The following is a 21,034-nucleotide window of genomic DNA, read 5'->3' on the forward strand; positions in this document are numbered from 1 at the left end:
AACTCCAGATACAATGAATTATGTAAAAAATAAAATTATTAGTAGACTATTTCTATAATTTCAAAGTTGAGAAAAATTTTTAAGATGAATTTTGGGAACCTGGAAATAATAGGGGAAAAAATAAACATATTTTAATCTATAAAATATTTAATTTTTCATGTCTCTATATAACACAGATAACTTAAAATTTTTTTCCTGGATGTCATCTTAAGGTCAAATACATGTTTAGGTCCTGGATTTTGTCTGATGAGGACTGGTGAAATCTTGTTATTACAAAATCTGTATAATGATACCTAACTATACATCTATATATACATAACTATATATAATGTAGTTGATATCTATATCTGTATAACTATATCTAATGTTTGTTATAATGATTATGTCTCTCAAAATCACATCTTTACAGTCTGGAACCGAACAGACCCTATACAATAATTCTTTATTGGAGATTATTGTGAGGAAAAAAATTGGCATAGTGCACACTACTCTGAGTTCTAAAATGTTTATTACAAGGTGTCTGTTTGTGTTGAAGTTTCTTTTAGAAGAGATTTTGGAAATTTAATTCAGTAAGTGATAAAGTGGCATGATGGCTGAAGAGAATTTAAGAGTAATTAGAGTCCTTTTGTTTGGCTTTTAGGTAGCAAAAATGTTTAGGTGTGCTGGCATGCAAATATACAGTTAGATTTTTTTTTTTTTTTAAAGGGTGACTTGTTAACAGATACCAGATTTTCTTTTCTTTGTTCTGGAAGATTAGTTGTAAATGGATCGACAAAGGTACTGATTTGCCCCACTGGCACAATAAAAAAACATTCGCTCCTTTAAATCTCTGGAAAGACATTTATTGCCCTAATGTACTAAGATCAACGGTTATAAATTAGGATGTTTCCTCCAAAGTTAGGTTTATAACCTGAATCTCATATAATCAGGAACCTTAAAAATAACCTCGTTCTAGACCAATCTCATCTGTAGATGGGGACATTGGGGCCAGTGGGATTAAGTAACTTTTAATATTATGAATAGCAGAGTTTGAACTAGAATCTCCTAGCTGTTGTTATTTCAATAGTGAACCAGGCTGCCAACAATAGATGGCAGAAAAAGACTAGCGCCAAAGGCATTGTCTCAAAGGCACTTAAATTGGGAGTATAATAATTGTCTCCCTAAAGATTTCCTATCATTTCCTATGATAGTTCATGGGCAATACCCACTTTCTGACATTTTCTGTTGCCTTCTTGGAGTCTACTGAAAATGGATGTCTGAAAGGCAACATCCTAACTACATATGCCTGAGTCCTGACACTTCAAATGTCTATGTTTGTGTGCATTTGGACAACTGTTGAGTGAGCAGATAAGGGCAGGGGGAAGTGACTTATAGGATTTGATCAGGCAGCACTAAAAGAGGGGATTGCTTATTTTATACACTCATGTTGAATCTATTCTACATAGATCATTAAATTACCTACTTAACCTCAATAATATTGTTTTTCTAGTAGAATGCACTTGGGCTTCTGATTCAAGATAAATTGTGATTTATTCACTCATCAAATTCAAAACCCATAAAAATAAAAATGAAGACATGGAAAAGCAAGTGGACAGTTTTTCAGAAAAGAGATTTGGCTGTGATGATTAGTGGGGGTATAATTAGAAGCAGGTGAACGTAAGTTTGCACTGGGTCTGAGAGGAAGAATTATATAATGTACATTGAGTCCCCCATAAATTGCTCTGTTTTTTCTTATAATGACATATTGGTTAAAGTTTTCACATTCACATGATGTTGGTGCAAAATATTATTCTGCTGATTCATTAATAGCTCTTGTATCTGCCCCTTGCTTTCTGTTCCTGCTGTCACTATTTTAGCCATTCATCATCTCTTGTTTAGAAAATTTCAGTGATCTTCTCATTAGTCTCACAACTAACATCATTCTTCTTTCTATCTATTTTCTATGCTACTTCCAGGATAATAGTTCAAAAAGTGAAAATTCTATTCAATTACTTCCTTATTTGAAACTCTTTAAGGCCTCCCAACTGCCTAAACAATAAAGTTAAAAGTTCTCAGCCTGGTAGTTAAGTTTTTGCTCCTGCCTTCCTCTCCACCTGTATCTCTTGTTGTACTCCCTTGATTGGCTCCATACTCCATCCATCCATCCATCCATCCATCCATCCATCCATCCATCTATCCATCCATCCACTCAATAACTCTTTATTGAGCATCCACTATGTACCAGGGGTGTGCAGCATCCTAGAAAGTATGGGCACAAGCAAGTACCCCAAAGGAGGAGCACAATTGCCATGATCATTTGTGCTGACTGATTCTGGTAGTCTCTATCATGAACATACCCAAAACACACAGCCTCATGACTAATAGTGCACCCCAAATCATAACGTAGTGTAATTTGAAGTAAAAGAACCCTTATTTAACAGTTAAGAATGAAAAGACAAGCCAAAGCCTGGGAAAAAAATATTTGCAAATCACGCATCAGAGAAAGAACTGGTATCCAGAACATGCAAAAAAGTCTCAGAGCTCAATGATAAGAAAGAAACAAATAAATTGAAAAATGGGCAAAAGATTTGAATAGACACTTTACCAAAGAAGATACATGATGGCAAATGAGCACAAGAAAAGTTGTTCATCATCATTAGTTATTAAGGAAATGAAAATTAAAACCACAATGAAATATCACACTTACTGGAAAATAAAACAAAACAAAAACCCTAACAGTATCAACCATGGTGAAAATGCAAAGCAACTAGAATCCTTATACATTGCTGGGAGGCGTGCAAAACAGTGTAGCCTCTTTGAAAAAAGACAGTTTTGTAGTTTCTCATAAAGTAAAACTTATATTTACCATACAACCTAACAACCACACTTCTTTACCCAGGCGAAGTGAAAACTTATGTTCACACAAAAACCTTTATGTAAATGTTTATAACAGCTTGATTTGTGATTGCTCCAAACTGGAAAAAACCACAATCCAAATGTTCTTCAATTGATGAATTATTCAGACTGTGGTACATCCATATTATGGAATTCTACTCAGCAAGAAAAATAAACGAACTTCTGATATACACAACAACATGGATGAATCTCAGGTGCATTATGCTACGTGAAAAAAGCCAGGATTCAAAAGCTATGTAATGTATGGTTCTATTTATATGTCTTTCCGGAAAAGGTAAACCTATATAGACAAAAAACAAGTCTTGTTGCCAGGGGGCTGGGGGTGGGAGGAATGGTTAACTACAGAGGGGCCTGGGGAAGTATTTTTGGGTTGTTGGAATAGTTCTATATTTTGATCGTGGGAGTGGTTACGTGACCATATACATTTGCCAAAATCACAGAACTGTGCCATTTCAGCTTCTTGTCAGTCCCTCTCTCTGTCAATCCCGTTGAGCTGTGTTGCAGAATTGGGAAAATCTTAGGCTGTGAGGTCGTGGCTCCCACCCTCTCCTTCCCTGGGAAAGCAGCACATTTAACCAGCTGGGAGAACCTTTCAAAGGGAGCCCACATAGTCCTACCCAGCTTCACAACCATTCAAACCTCCCTCCTTCAGGTTCAAGAGCCTGTTGAGTAATATGTTGGATGATTTATCATATTTGAATGATAAATTAATAGGTCATCTTTCTTCTTTAATCCCATTAAGTTAGTAATTCAGATGCATTTTAGGGATCACACTTTCTTTCACATACTAATTACTTTTCCAAAGGAAATGAACTAGCTGCTCTAAGCCCTTAGCTTAGAACATTTTTCATTGTCCACCCCCCCATCCCCCCCCCCCCCCACCCCGAGTTTCCTTTCTTTTCTCTGGGGTTTCTGGTCTCTGCTGAAGGTTCTAGGGAAAAATATAGAAGTAACTTGTAGGAGAATTACTTATCGCTTCATTTTGTCCTGCTGCCAGACACTAGTTCTGAGTTTTGCTTTGGAGATCGTGATCATCCTGCCCACAACTCCTTAGGCTACAGGGCTTAGTAAATGATTCTGAGGACATCTTGATTCTAGAACTAGCAGCTGATTTGCTTTTTTATTGTATATGCTCCCTGTTTTCTGGTGTCAGGTTTGAATATACCAAGTGTTAGGAACCCATTACTAACTAAATGTAATTCTAACATAACTAAATAAATTGGTTAAACATGAACATTTCTCACATTTCCTGGACTTTTTCTCAATTAAGATGAAAAGAAAAGGAGACTTGTCCTTGGACTCTAAATTGTTATTTATTTATTCTCATTTTAGTTTTCTTTCTCTAATCGAGTATAATTTTAATCCATTTTTTCTCCAAGCTGAATTTTAGAATTTCCCAAGATGCACATGGATTCGGTTATACTGAAACAATATAATTTCAATCTTAATTCTTTCTACATTAAAATAAGACCGAGATGTCTCTGTGAGAGTAAACAAGAACAGCACAGAAGAGAAAGCAGAGGGGCCTCCTTTCCTCCCCCTCCCGGTTTAATGACATGCTGGTGGGGGGTGGGGCAGAGGCCAAGACACAGCGTTTCCTGGAGCCCCAAGCCCTCACTGAGGCACTTTCCCTTCCTGCAGTGAAGGCCAGCATTCTTTCACAATTCCACAGCTGACCCTGCTGCAGAGATTAATTTATTTTTCCTGAATACATCTTGTTAAAAAAAATTCCAGGGCCAGGAACCTAGCTATTTCCAAATCAACCTTTCACCTTAGTGTTTCCCAGTGACGTCCTTAAGGAAGTGAAAAATAAGGTTTGTTTCAGACCAGGTGACTTGACTGACCCGGGAGAGATCAAAGGTAATTCTCTTGTAACTGCTGCCTTGAGTGGGTCACTCTGTGAACCAGTTTTTTCAACTAAGCAGTGAGATGGCAGCTCAAAAGGAACCTGCCAAGTACATACCTTGCTTGCTCATCCTGTCTCTTCTCAGTCTCAAGGCCAGCTTAATCCTATATTTGCCAAGAAGTTTTCTCTAAACCTTGACTTTTCATGGTGATGGCATGTTTCCTCTCTAACAGTTTAAGCTCCTTGTTAAGTATCCTTGGAAACCTCACATGGTGCTTAACATAATACCCAACATGTACATTTGCTCATAAATACTTGGGTGACTGTTGGGCAGTCCTCCTGAAGCTTGAAGCTGTTTCATCTTTTTTTTTTTTTTTTTTTTTTTTGGAGCATAGATATAATTTGTTGGCAGGTAGGTAGGTGCCTTCCAGCTTCAGAGCTCTGCATTCTCTGGGAAACTTGGTTGGGTGTGTCCAGATTTTCAGCCCCACTTTTGTGGTCTGGCTCAGCCTGAAGACCCAGCAGATGAACTTAGAGCTCTGGTTTTCTTTGCCTCTTTAATTATCTGTCTCTGCCGCACCCATTTCACCACCATTTAGTAGTATTGACACCAATAACAATAATGATAACTGTGACAAGAGAATTGAGAGACAACTTAGCATAGTATGAATTCTTCAGGCAGATTATCTATCTTTCTTTCTCTGCAGCTTCCTAATTGTGTGACCTTGAGCAAGTTGCCTGACCTCTCTTCCTCTCAGTTTTTCATTTGTAAAACAGGGATAATACTCTCTATTTCTAGAAATGCTTTTCATTTGTAAAACAGGGATAATACTCTCTATTTCTAGAAATGCGAATTGTGAGTTAATGTATGTAAAATTTCCTGTGTTATCCATTATCGTTATTGGTAGTATAGCTACCATTTATTGAATGTTTATTAAGTGTCAGGTACTAGTAAAAGCACTTCACAATCGTTATTTTATTTAGATCCTTACAACAACTTTGTGAGATGAATATCCTTCTACCCGTTTTACAGGCAAGGAAGTTACTCAGATCATTCTGCTAATAGGTGGTAGAGTTGGGATTCAAACCCAGGGATGCCTGTATCCAAAGCCTTGCTCTTAGTTTGCTAATACGTTTTCTCATATTAATATGGGTGATCATAAATATGATGCATTCATTCTGGTAGCTAACTTTCTTTTTTAATATGGATTTGAAGGGAAATGCAGGACCCCCCTCCACTCTGCTTCTAGGATCTTTTGTCCACTGCAAGGGTGGTAAAATACCTGTGGACATAGTGGAAAGAAGTGGAAGCTGATATAACCATATGAGTCACAGCTTTTGAGGTCTGCAGGATGGCTGGATGCCTCAGGGAGCTTGGCATTTGTAAAGGCTAGGCTGCCTCTAGTTGAGGGAACTTTTGACTGGCAGAAAAGATTTGGTAGTCATATTTTTGCCTTTATTTCCAAATTGCTCCTGTGACTGGTTAATTAAGATGTTTAGAGTTGAGGTTGCAGACATACCTGATACCCATATTTCTACGGTCTCATTAGCTTATGGTATCTAATACAGGTCAGATAGACCTAGGGTTATATGCTTCTTTCTGCCTTACTGGGCAAGTCTAGGAAGTCATTTAACCAATCTTAACCTTTTCTGAAAAGAAAAACACTTGATTGATCAGGTTTCAGAGGGAATTAAAAAATAGATGTGATGGGTCTTAGTTGACATCCCATAAATGTTTGTGTCTTTGGTTCCAGTCTAGAGCTGTGAGTTTTGGCAAGACTTATACAATGAATAACAGAAGGATTTTTTTTTTTAATGTATCAGGCTTAACTTTTATCATTAAGTAGAAAACATTCAATATGGGTCCTCCAGACTCATACTATAACTGAGCATAAGCCAGGCATTTGCACGAAATACATACTTATCCTCCCAACTACCATGTAAGACAGGAATTGTCTCCATCTCGTGAATGAGAAAACTGAGCTTCAGAGAAGTAATTTGCCAGGGTCATACAGCTGATGATTAGTAGGATGGATCCTTATGACTTTAAAATAGTGCTGTCTTTCTATGGAAGGGATAGTAAAAATGTCATTCATTCATTCACTTGTCAAATGTTTGCTGATCATTTGATACATGCTGGGCACAGTTTTAGAGGCTACATCTATAATAAAAAGAAATATATGTGGGAAATTATACTCTAATTGAAGAAACAATCATATAAATATGGAAAGCTTAATAGCCTGAACTCTGCACCCCTCTCATTAGAAAACCCTTGAAATTTCTGGATAAAATAAACAGAAATATTTTAAATTGTATAAGTGAGCTCATAAAAATGTAAAGAAAATCCCCAAGATATACATACATACATACATACATACATACATACATACATACATAAATAAGAAATCGAAAAACCAAGTGATATACATTTGAGTTGATGTTGGGGCTCTCCTGGGTTAGTGGCCTCCCTAACCTAGAAACATGGCTTTTAATGTCCAAGGACTGAAGAGGATCTTCATAAATCTAGGATACTCAAAGGGCCATACTCTCAATGAAAGGGTAGAATGGAGGAGCGGAAACTGACCCACCAGTAAAGTAAGACAACAAGAGAATGGGCCAGGACTCAGGGTGGAATAAGATGTGTCCTGTGAGAATCCAAAACAATAGGTCCCTCACAAGGATTTAGGGTTCAAACTGATATTACCCACGTGGTCCAGGAGCTCCTCCTCCCATCCCCATACAAACCAATTACTAGTGCAAAATAATGTTTCGATGGTGCCTGGTTCAAGCAAATGCAAAATGGATCTGGAGGGAGATACCATCAACCCAGGCTGCACTGGGTTCACATAGATAAAGTATCATTAAATGTGAGCTCACAACTCCAGATTTCAAATCACACACATATACACACACCCGCAAATTACACCAGGAGCCAGCATTAGCCTACACAATTCATGTCGAAGATGCCACAGAGTAGCAAGAATTTGGAATTTGAAGACATCGTGAGTTGAACTTTAAAGGTTGAACTGTTCTGAGTTTGGCTACAAGTGGACAAGCCAGCATCCTCAGCGTGAAGACCACTTTGCACAAAGACGAAGAATTAGCTCTTTGCAAGTTTTGCTTAAGTGGTAAGTAGTCAAGACTAGCATAAGGTAAAAGTTTTGTTTAGGGGTAAGCGAAAGATAAAACTGAAATATTAAGTTAAGGCCAAATAGTGAAGGACTTGAGAATGTCTTACTAAATAAAGGTGGATAGGTGACATGATGAAAAATTTGGAATTCCTTTCAGAATGTCTGATGATGTTTAGAAAATGCAAGGAAGGAGTGAGAAGGGAGGACCAGGGTTGGTGTCTGGTGGGACACAGGGCAGATTGGGAAAGTGTGTTAGGGGCAGGAGTTGTATGACTTGAGAGAGCTGGAGGAGAGTAGGTAGACCTTCTTTATTTAATCCAGAAGCTTCCAATTGTGTCCTGCAGCAACATAGCACTTCTCTGAGATGCCTGGTGGGAGTGTGTGTGTGTGTGTGTGTGTGTGTGTGTGTGTGTGTGTGTGTCTTAACAGTGTATTTACAGTATTTCATGCAATTTAGCCCCACATAAGCTTTCATTTGGAAAAATAATTTTGTAGCTTTGAAAAAAATAGAGCTTTAAAAATTATTTTATTTTTTTATTTTTTAGAGCAAAGGAGTAAGCTAAAGTCTTCAGTCAAACTATCACTGGCAAGAAGGTATTGGGATGGTACAGTTCCCCTTCTAGAGAGTCATGTATGATTAGGTGCTTAATATATTATCTTCTTTTGGGACAAGCTGGTATCCTCAGAGTGAAGAATGTGATAACAATTGGTCACCCCCTCCAGATAACTATCCAGCCTATTGTCAGCTTTGAGGAAGTCATCCCCAACCCCTTCAGATCCTCCATAGCCCCTAGGCATAGTGATACCTGCCCCACACCTGAAGATGGACTGATATCAAAACTAGGACTCCAGGTATTCCACAATACAGAGTTCTATGTGAGAGATGGCACTCTGCAGGTATGGAGCAGGGTCCCTTTGTCTGGATGAACCATCTTTTTTCTCCTCTGCCAGGGCTGTGATTTCTACTCTGTGACTGGTGAAAGGCCAAGGAGTTTGAACCTGAGCAGAAGAAAAGGTGGAGGGTTTGAATGAGTTTCATGCCGGGTGCTCTCTAATACAGCATTTTTAGCCCCTCGGCAGAGGAGGTAAAATGAGCAGGGACAAGCGGGAGTTGGGGCGAGTAGGGTTGAAACTGCTAGAAGACGCAAATTGATAAATAAACATTAAAACAATGAGGCTCTGCTAATCCCTTGACAAAGGACAAATTGCTAATCTAACCTCCCCGCCAGGATGGCTGCCCCGGTTGAACAAAGGCGGCTTTTATAGTTCTTGTTTTATTTGTAAACTGACAGCACTGGTCAGTTAATGGATTTACTCTCACCTGCCTCAGAGGGGAGGGGATGAGGCAGGTAATCCTTTCTTTCTCTACCCGGCTCAGGGAAACGGTCACCTGATCTGACCAGGAAAGGCCTTGGAGGATGTGCCAAATTTTAGCCACTTTAGAGTAACTGCCAAATTGCTTGTCAACAATGGAGCCTGTGTCTGAAGGGGAAAGGGCTGGGGAGTGGTGAGCTTTTTCAGTTTATAATTCATGAGAGGTCTTGGGTTTCCCTGCCTCTCTCCAGCCTCCTAATTCCAGGGTTGGAGGCCTTCTTTGGGAAAGGTTGCTGTCATCGCTTTTTGCTGATGGTAATTCTCTGAAAAGGTATTTGTCACCCAGGCTCCTTCCTAAGGGAGTCAGTCTGCTTCCTCCACTTCCCTTTTCAGGGCTACCACCCAGGCTCAAAGGTGTCAGTTCATTCATTATTCCAAGTGATCCTCCAAAGTAGAGTCTGGCACCGAGATCCAGTACCCACACAGAAATTGCGGGCCTAAACCTAATCGCCTGGGGAAAATCACAGATAAATCCCAGTCTCCGGAGGCCTCTGGCCTCTGTTACCGGCTGGTCACTCTGCGTCCTGTCACCCCACTTTCTCCATCTCAAATATCAAGGCGTTCTTCTGGCTGGGCTGAATTGCAGCTATCCAAGGGGAAAAGACGGATATTTTTTTGAAGTAATTTCCTCTCCTAGGACACATCCTGCTGCTGTGCTTCACAGACAGGACTCTTGCTCAAAGGTGCACGACCTGGGTCTATGGGTTAGGATTCTGAAGGTCTTCACACCTCCAGGATTGGGGACCAGGAGAAAACACTTAAATAATTTCTAGAGGTTGCTGCCGAAGGCCTAACCATGCCTATAATAAAAGGATAGTTTCAAATATGGACTCAAAATTAACCAGGAATGACTGAGACATACCACGGACTAGGCCTTTGAGATGGGGCCCAAGGTGGGTTTGGAGCCCTCCCCCACTGCTCCAGATGCCGTGGCTGGTTTGAAAAAGTGAGGGGATACAATACCTAGTGCTATATCCTCATCTGACAGGAGACATCAGGGCCTAGACTCTTGGTTCCTTATAATTTTACTGATGTGTTAAGACTCATGAAAAACTTTCTGTGTAGACTCAGGTGCCCATTTTCGAGGTCTCATCCCAAAGGCCGTGGCTGGAGACTCGCTCTGAGGGGACAGTTTCCAGGGATGGAGAGTGAGGGGCATCCCACTTGATCCTGCTGCCCTTTTCAGAGCACCTACACTTCTGTAAGTATCCCTGCTAATGCTTTTTCCGATGAGGATAGGAACACTGGTTCTGAGTGCCATGTCCCTGAAACTGCTCTAGTCCAAGTCTCTGGGACATCTGAATGGCCCAATTCAGGGGCACTTTCCAGTCTCCATCCAAGCGGCAGCATTGAGCAGGGTGATTTCTTACCCTTTGACCCTCTCTCTCCCTGGCTTCCTGGACCAGGCATTCTCCTTGTTCTCCCTCCTCTCGGGCCCCTCTCCTCTCTCCTGCTCCTCCCTCGGCTGGCTCCTATGCATTCTTCAAGGGCCCAGAAGCCTCCTGACACCTCTGTATCTGCCTCAGGCCCAAAATACGTTCCCTCTCTCATTCTCTCACCACAGCCTATTCTTTCCCTTCCTATTACTTCAGTTTGTGATTAGCTTTTCCTTATATATGTTTGCTGTCTGATTCCCCTTTCCAGCCTCAACTCCATGGTGGAGACCATGTCTGTGTTGCTCATATTCTATACAGTGCCCAGCACTGTGCCTGGCACAATAAATTCAATATTTATTGAATGAGCAAATGGGTGCATGAATGCATGCTTACAAGCTATTAGATATGATGCTAAGCACCTAGTGGCATTTAGTGAACTGTGCAGTTTCTTACCTTTTCATGCGTCTACATTTCGAGGCTACGGCCTTAAGCTTCTCACCATCCTCACGGCTCCCCAGCACAGGTCTCCTTATGAGGCAGGGTGGTACAGTGGTTAGAAGGAAAGGCTCTGAGGGCGAAGCCCAGATTCGCTGCTTATAGCTGTGTCGCCTTGTTTTTGTTTAATACCTTTTGCATTGACTAGAATGTTTAGCACAATATGATATGATAATAGTTGGTATTTTTGTTTTATTTCTTACTTTAATTAAAATACTTTTAATATGAGGTTGGTTATGTATTTAAGATACATAAACATTCAATAAATATTTAATTGTTTAAGAGTATCCTAGTTTTCCAAATTGGAAACCCACTGAATAGGTTTTTTGTATCTACCGGATGAATATTTTTTATTAAAATGTAATCTGAGCCCAAGTTAATAGATTTTCTAATATTAAACCATCTGGGTTATCCTAGATTAAAATGCTGTCTGGAAATAACAATCTGCTTTAATTCAATTTTTCTAAGATTTCATTTAGGATTTTCTCATTTCTATCAGAGTGATCTTTGTAATATGAAAATATGAACAAGTCATTTTGGAGCTCAGATTTGCATTGTTTCCTAGACTTCATCTGTACTATGTACTCTGAGACCTACTCTTCTCACTGCATTTAATGTTTCTTTTACCAACTTCACTCCATGCTTAAACCATACTTAGTTGCTCCTGGTTCTTTGGGTATGTCATCCTCTATCATACCAATATGCTTTAAAAAAGCTGTGTGCTTCACTTGAAAAGCATCCCCCAGCCCCAAGTTTGCTGGCAAAGTCTTGCCCATCCTTCAGATTTTACCCAGAGGTCTGGCCTTCACGTAGCTTTCCTCTTTCTCCTCTCCAACAGAGCTCCTGTTTCCTCCTTCATGCTCTCTTACGATCCTAGTTACAGGACTTATTACACTGTATGCAAACTATTTGCTAACAGGTCTTTGTTATCCACTAGCCCAATGGCTTCCACATTGGGATTCGCACATACCAGAGGAAAAGTAAGAGGATTCATGGTGGGGAGAAGGGAGAAAACATTACAACTTCTAATTATATTGTTTATTACCATGTTTTATTTATGTAAGTATGTATTATTTAAGTATTTATGTAAATAGAAGTATGTTTTATTATATATGTATGTATATTTATACATACATGCATTTATAACAGATCTCTATTATATATGATAGGATATATATATATGACTAATAAGTATATAAATTTATAGAACTTGGGAGTATCTGTTCAATTTTTTTTAACTGATTAGGCAAATGATAAAAAAAAAAAGAAAGAAAGCTGGAGACCACCTAAGAATACCAGGTGCTGTAGGCGTAAAAAAATTTTTAAAAAATTAGAGATTGTAAACTGCAATCTGTGAGGTCAACCGAGGGTTGCCTTGCCTAAATAAATAGATAGATAGATAGATAGATAGATAGATAGATAGATAAAAAAGTTGAAGACTACTGCACTGAACAATGAATGGTGTCCTTGAAGGTGGGATCCTGTTTTAGCCCCATTTATAGCCTCCGTCACAATCATTATAGCTGAGACAAGATATTTGCTTGATAAATATTTGAAAGGTTGAATGAAAGAGTCTTGACAAAGTAGATACTTTGATAAGTTTTTGTGCCGGAGTTTTCTTAACATAAGAGTTATAAATAGCAAATTAGACAGTGATCCAACTTAAGTGGTGTTTATTGAGGTTGACGTTTTATAAGAATAAAAATCTTCAAAGGGAGAGAAAATGAACGATTATGAATAATGGACTTCTCTATATGGCTGAGTGCCCATTTAAGCATCTGGGGTTGATTTGACCTCAGGCAACAGGTACCCCTGGGTGTCTCTGCATATAGTTTGTGGCTTTGCTGCCATATCTCTGGTTTCTTTATATCCTCCCCTCCCCACTCTGACCTCATGATTTGTTCCCCCATTGTCCCATCTCAGCTTCAACTTTGGTAGTCTCACTGGCTCAGTAGTAGGGTCGCCAGATAAAATATCAGACACCCCATGACATTTGAATTCCAGATAAACAATAAATAATATTTTAGTGTAAGTATGTCCCAAATACTACATGGAACACACTTATACTAAAAACAATTATTGGTCGTTTATCTGAAATTCAGATTTCATTGGGTTTCTTGTACTTTTATTTGCCACACCTGGCAATCCTACTCAATAGCCCCAGGAGTACTCTCCATGACAATTAATAACTGTTATCACTTGTTGAGGTTTACATCGTGCCAGAAATAGTTGCCATGAACTTTATACATGATATCTCTTATAAACCTTATATTAATGGCCAGAGGTAGAAATTACCACCTCCATTTTTATAGCTAGGAAGCTTGGGCTTGGAGGAGTTGAGCACCTGCCAAGGTCATCCAAGAGGAACTGGTTAGAACAGTCATTGAACTCAGATCTCTCTAACTTCAAAACTATTTCTTGTGGAGATACAGATTTGGGTTTGATATACAGATCACTTTGAGCCAAATAAAAATGTCTGAAAATAGGGCTGGGAGTCATGAAATGTGCATGTCTCCCACCAGGGGAGGTGGCCAAGCAGAAGCTGAGAGCGCGGCTGTTGTGGGTACTTCGGTGGTAGACCTTAAATCTAGATCAAGATCTTCTTCAGCCCTTTCCTTTCCATGCAGTCTAAAAAAATCCCTTGTATATTGGTCAAGGAATTATACATACATGTGTGCATTTTGCAGTGGGATCTTTTGTTTATTTGTTTTCCTGTTGGAAACTCTGACTCAACAATCTGGGGACAGAATCAGCCCCATTGGGAGAAGCGCTGGTCTTACAGTTAATGTGGTATTATTTGAGAGTCTGGTTTTGCAAATAACGAAGCTCTTAGCTTCCATTTTAGTTAATTTTTTTCAAAGTCTGATTCTATTCACAAACCTTTCTGAGTTTAAAGTAGATTCGTGTCAGTAATTCCAAGTTTTCAAGTAAGAAAACAATTTTCAGCGACTTCTCAAATAGTAGGTTTATATTTAAGGTTAGATACATTTATATCAGATGGAGGGTTACTTTTGGTATCTTAAAGTTCTGTTTAAAATGCCAGTGAGAGGTCTGTAAGTTCTTTCTTTAGTGCCTTTGTAATGAGGGATTTATTGATTGCTTTTTTTTTTTTTAAACAATGATTCATCAGCACTTGTAAGAAATATCCAACTACTGAAACAGGATGCCAGATATGAAATATAACAGCTTGTATGAATATAGAAACAATCTCTCCTGGAGCTTATCTGTGGAATTATTGCAGAGGGTGGTGCTGGGGAATCTCCTGTAAGCACCGTGCTCCCAAGTATTATGGGAGAAGCTAAGAGAACCTGGTGGAAAGCAGAGGTCTGAGGGACGGACAGATCTGAGACTGCATCCTGGCTCCACCACTCCCAGCAGTTTGAACACCTGACATCTGCAGAAAAGGGCTAATAAAACCTCCATCACTGGTCCATGGTGAAGACTGAGACAGAATGTGTGAAAGCCCTTCACGCAGTGCATGATACACATTGGGTGCATCAGTTAAGATGCAATAGGTTGTAAGCAGAAAACCCCCCCCCCCCACATTCACTGGCTTAAATAACAAGGGAGTTTATTGCTTCATGTCACTGAACACCCAGAGGGCAGGCTTTAGAGTTGTTTTAATCCAGTTGCCCCATGTCATCAAGGTCCTTCAAGATGTTGGCTTCATCCAAGACTGCCTCATTCCTTTTGCAAGATGGATACCCTCACCGTGCAGGACTGTATGCTTCCTTGCCATAGAAGGAGAGAATATCTCTCTCTCCATATGGGCTTCCTTCTAATGAAGATTTATTTGGTCATGTGCTATCATACCTTGGACTAGTTGGCTTTGAAATGCCAACTATTGATTAGCTCATATCTGATTGGTATTGAATGCTTATCTCTGAATTAATCAACATGGCAAGAGGGATGAAATAATGGATTGGTTCTGATCAAGCAAGGGTCACACCTTGAGCTGGTGGTGGGTAAATCCCACCCGAATTTCATGCCTGGAAGGGAGTGAAATTCATGCTCAATATAATCACAGGATCACTGAAACAGGTGCCCAAATATTGCTATTGTTCTTATCAATAATAAAATTCCATATTTTGGAGAATAAATTTCCTTAGGGCTGATACTGAGTAGTTCCCCTTTAAATAGTAACTGTTGTCTTTTGAGTTTTGAGAAATATTACATTGTTTTATTCAGGCCTATTCCCTAGTCATAGATCCACATTCTTCAAGTGCTTCTTCAATGTGTTTTAAGTGGATTTTAGGTCATTGTTGGCCTAGATCCAAAGCTGTCTTTTCTATGAAGGTGGTGATAGTGTTGGTGGTATCCTTATCTCTCTGAAGTAGAAAAAGCTGGAAAAAATTTATAGGCCATCAGCCATTTTGATCTGCTACCCAACCTGCTATTGGGTCTTTTATCACGTGGAGTTACCCTCTCTGGGCCAATTCCATGAAATGAACATATTACACGCATTAGATGTGAAGCGTATTTGGAGCTTTAAAAAAGGATGGACATGAAGCAAACCACATGTAGACATTTCAGGTGATAAATGACCTTTGGGTGGGCAGGTGCTGCCAGTTATGGCTGAGCTCTGGGAAAGGGGTAGGGAGATGGAATGAAATGGAGGGCAGCTTTTAAAATTCTCGGTCTTGTAGCTGACACCTGAGGGTAATAACACTGCCTGTGGGGATAAAAAAGAAGTCCATTGGCTTTGGTTTCTGCAGATCTTGCTCAATCTCTGTGAAGTGTGATGAGCTCTTACATTTTTTACAAGACTTTCAAGTCTTTTCTGTCATGTACATTTATCCAACAAGACTTAGCTCAGTATTCCCTCTGGAGATGTATAGGAGACAGGTCTTGTGTTGTTTGGCTGCATCTTTCACATCTCACAGGACAACACAACTTTGTCCTCTGTGGTTCATTTTTTCCCCATCCAGGATTTAGAAGACACAAGAGCCTCACCTGTGTTTCCTGAGAGTGAACTATTGATGAGGAGGTTATATGGCAGTACTTTGTTCTGGAAGGAGCAGGACATTTGTGGTTGTATTAGTTTCCTAATGCTGCTGTAGCAAATTACCATAAACTCAGTGGCTTAAAATAACACAAATTTATTATCTTATAATTCTGGAAGTTCCAAGTCTTAAAATCAATGTGTTGGTAGGGCTGCATTCCTTCTAGATACTCTAGGGAGAATCTGTTTCCTTGCCTTTTCTACTTCTAAAAACTGCCAGCATTCCTTGCCTCACGACCCCCTCCCTCCATCTTCCAGGCCCACAGTGTAACATCTTCAAGTCTCTTTGTCTCTGTCTCTCTTTCTCTGACCTCTGCTTCCATCATCATATTTCCTTTTCTGACTCTAACCTCTTGCCTCACTCTTGTAAGATCTCTTATGATTATATCATACCCACCCTGATAATCCAGGATAATATCCCTATTTAGGATCCTTGACCTAATCACATCTACAAAGTCCCTTTTGTCAGCTATGGTAACGTATGCATAGGTTTCAGGAATTAGAATGTGGACATCTTGGAGAGCCACTATTCTGTTTGCCGTAATAGTCTTGTTTTTTCTTTTCTGTCCAATATTTACACTTTTCCCTTTTAAAATTGATTTATTTTTTATTTAAATAGGTAAATCATTTAAACATTTAAATCATAGAGTTCACATAAAAAATACCAAATAAGATATGCAGGTGATCAATAAGCACATGAAAAGATGCTCAAGATTATTAGTCATTATGGAAATGCAAATAAAAACCACAAGATACCACTTTACACCAACAAGAATAACTATAATAAAAAAAATATGGAGTTGGAGCTGGGAGAGAAAAAAATGGCATGGAAGACAGAGGCTCTGTTCATCACTCTGGTGATCAGATCAAAGTTGTCACAGACACAAGGAGCAAACAGCAAAGAAAATCACCTGGGATCTAGATGAACAAGCCATACAATCAGCGAGAGAAATAAGAAATCACCCTGCAATGGGAGGAGGTAGGACAGGGTGAGGATGTGAGGCTACCGGTCCTGAGCGGCTGAGTGGAACAGAGGCTGCGGCAGCTGCAACTGGCAGCTGCAGACACCTCTTAAAGGGGCCGTGTCCCTGAGCGGACTTTTGTGGTGTCGGACCTACTCACTCTGAGGACCAGCACTAGGTAGGCTGCACAGGGGGCACATGGGACTTACAGGGGGACACTGAGTTGCCGGAGTGAGGGGCGAGGAGAGACTTGCTCTGTACAGAAGTGCCAGCTGTATTCATTGTTCCCTGTTGAGCCCTCCCCACTCCCAGTGTGCGGACACAGTGCCGTCATAGCTGAGATGTCATCAAACTGGATAACAGAGGTTGCTCCACCCAGAGGATTCCCTGAAACTGCTTCCCCAACTCGCGGCCCCACCGACACCACATCCAGGTGTATCCTCCGCTAGTCAGGGGCTCCATGCCAAGCAGTGCCTAGACTCACACTGGTGGCAACTGACTGTAGTTTCTGGTGTGGCCTTTTGAGGCCACTCTAAGCAGAGCATCTGTGAATTGCTTACTGAATCTTAACAGGTGGTCCTAGAGGGGCACAGGCTGGGGCCAAATTTGGCCTACAGCTTAACCTTTCTCAGGACTATGCCACTGGATACCTACTTCACTAATAAGACTCACTAATAAGATGGGGAGACTTAAGAACTTTGCTTAGTATATAGAAACAGACACAGAAAGGCAGCTCAAATGGGAAGACAGAGAAGCAGAAATCATATGAGAGAACAGAACAGAGATCCAGAAATAATGGAGTCAAGCAACAGATGCAGAGTTCAAAAACACTGGTTGTAAAGGTGCACAATGAAATTTAGAGAAGTGTAGATGAATTCAGTGAGAACTTTAATGAAGAGATTAAAAAAACATAAAAATGGAAATGGAAATTGTAAAGGGGAACCAGTCAGAAATGAAGAACACATTATCTGAAATGAAAAGAATATTAAATGGAATAAACAGAGTGAATTAAGAAAAGGATTGAATGACCTATGTAGAGGATGGAAAGGCCGAGGACACTACTCAATCAGAATGGCAAGAAAAGAGAAGCCAAGACTATAAGAATAATTAAGAAGCCTATGAAATCCTTTTTTTTTTTTTTTTAGGTTAGGCAACCTTTTGTTGACCTCAAAGATTGCAAGGAACATGTCAGTTTACATTGATTGATTGATTGATTGATTGATTGAATTTTTTTTACGCCTACAGCACCTGGTCTTCCTATGTTGTCTGCCATCCAAGTACTAACCAGGCCTGACCCTGCTTAGCTGCCAAGATGAGACGGGATCAGGCTTGTTCAGGGTAGCATAGCTGCAGACTTAGGATACTATTAAATGTAAAAATATCCATGTCATAGGGGTACCAGAAAAAAAAAAACATTGAAGAGCTATTTGAAGAAATAATAATAGAAAATGTCTCTACTCTTGTGAAAGATATAGACAAACAATCCCAGGAAGCTCAGTGAATCTCAAAAGAGACGAACCTCAAGAGGCCCACACCAAGACACATTATAATTAAACTGCCAAAGGTTAAATACAAAGAAAGAATATTAAAAGCAGCAAGAGAAAAGCAGTTAGTTACCTACAAAGGAGCACCCACAAAACTGGCAGCCGATTTCTCAAGAACAAACAAACAAACGAACAAACAAAACTATACAGTACAGAGGGCTTGGCAAAAAAATATTCAACGTGATGAAAACCCATGATCTACAACAAGAAATACTTTATCCAGCAAAGCTACCATTTAGAGTTGAAGGACAGATAAAGAGCTTCCCAGACAAAAATAAGCTGAAGGAATTTATCAACACTAAGCCTGTATCACAGGAAATGTTTGAGGGACTTCTTTAAGAAGAAAAAAACATGTATCAAAAACAGGAATAAAGAGTGGTAAGAACTACATTCCTATCAACAAGCACCTCAAATGAAAAAGAATTAAGTGCTCCAACCAAAGGATAGGGTCACTGAATGGATAAGAAAACAAGACCTCTACATATGCTGCCTACAAGAGACTCACTTCAAATTAAAAGACACACACAGACTAAAAGGAAGAGGATGGAAAAAGATATGGCTTTGATGGACCTAGAGGGTATTGCACTGAATGAAATGTGTCGGATAGAGAAAGACAAATATTGCGTGATTTCACGTACATGTGGAATCTAGAGAACAAAATCAACAACAATAACAACCAAAGTGGAAATAAACTCAAAGATACAGAGAATATTTTGAGTGCTACTAGATGGGATGGGGTTGGGAAGATACAACAAAAAGGCAAAGGGATTAAGAGGTATAAATAGATAGTTGCAGAATAGACATGGAAATGTGGAGTATAGCATGGAGAAGATGGTTAATAATGTTGGAATAAATATATAAGAGGAAGAGGGGTACTTGATTCAGTGAGGTGATTGTTTTGCAAGTTATGTAGATCTCTGATCACTATGCTATACAACTGAAACTAGTATCTTACTGTATGACGACTATAATTGAAAGAAAAACTCATTGAATTGTACAACCTAAATACAAGCAACTAATTGTCTATTATATTTCAATAAAGACAGAAAAATTTATGGAAAACAATAAGTATTGGGAAAATGTAGAGGAATTGGAACCCTGGTACATTGATGTGGGAATGTAAAATGGTGCAGCCACTGTGGAAAACAACGGTATGGTGGTTCCTTTAAAAGTTAAACATAGAATTGCCATATGACCCAGCAATGTCACTCCTAGATATATACCCCAAAGAACTGAAAGCAGGGATTCAAAAGATGTTTGATGTACATGAATATACATAGCAGTATTATTCACAATAGTCAAAAGGTCCATCGACAGATGAATGGATAAACAAAATGTGGTGTAAAAGTACAATGAAATATTATTCAATCATAAAAAAGAATGAAGTGTTGATACATGCTACGTGAAAGAAACTAGATACAATCTGCCCCCCGCCCAAATATCGTATCTGTAGGGTAGAAGCATATTGGTAGTTACCAGGGTGTGCAGGCAATGGGGAATGAGGAGTGACTGCCTAATGGGTATGGGTTTTTCTTTTAGAGTGATGAGATGTTTTAGAATTTGATAAAAGTAGTGGTTGCGCTACATTGTAAATGTAATAAATGTCACTGAGTTGTATACTTTAAGAGTGATAATTTTATGTTATGTGAAATTCTCAATTTAAAAAGAGTAAAGCAATAAACAAGGTATATATTGAAAAATCTTACTCCTACCTCTGCCCAATCTGCCCCATTTTCCTCTACCCCCGTAGATAACTACTTGAATTAGTTCATTGTTTATCTACCAGTGTTTATGCAGGAGCAAGCAGATGTGAGTTATCTTGATCATATCCCTTTTCCACCAAAGGTAGCATGATATCTATATCTATATCTATATCTATATCTGTATCTATATCTATATCTATATCTATACCTATATCTATATCTGTATCTGTATCTATATCTATATCAATATTATCTATATCGATATCTATCTGTATCATCATCTATATTATCTATATCTCTATATAGATATATCTATTTATATTTATATTATATGTATTACTGTTTCACATCTAATAAACACATCTTAGCATTCTTTCTATATCTTCAATATTTTCACATTTGGATGATAATCCAAAGTTTAGATGTAACATAGTTTAATAGGAGCCTTTAATGCTAAAAATTTACCTCTAAGTACTGCTTTCCTAGATCCTACAAATTTTGATATGCCGTATTTTTACTATCATGCAGTTCTAGTTATTTATTTATTTATTTATTTATTTATTTATTTATTTATTTTCCCTGAGATTTTCTCTTTGAGCAAAGTGTTACATAGAAGTATGCTGCTTAATTTATAAATATTCAGAGATTTTTCTGTTATTGATTTCTAGTCTAATTCCATTACTATCATGGAATTAAATTCTCTATG

The 21,034-nt window shown here is 39.0% G+C and overlaps 1 pseudogene; it reads right to left on the reverse strand.

Moving 5' to 3' along the window:
- Window positions 1-18,317: 18,317 nt before the first annotated feature.
- LOC118610646 lies at window positions 18,318-18,436 on the reverse strand (annotated as a pseudogene).
- Window positions 18,437-21,034: the final 2,598 nt, after the last annotated feature.

The sequence above is a fragment of the Rousettus aegyptiacus genome, unplaced genomic scaffold (assembly GCF_014176215.1).
Source record: "Rousettus aegyptiacus isolate mRouAeg1 unplaced genomic scaffold, mRouAeg1.p scaffold_m13_p_12, whole genome shotgun sequence".
NCBI lineage: Eukaryota > Metazoa > Chordata > Mammalia > Chiroptera > Pteropodidae > Rousettus > Rousettus aegyptiacus.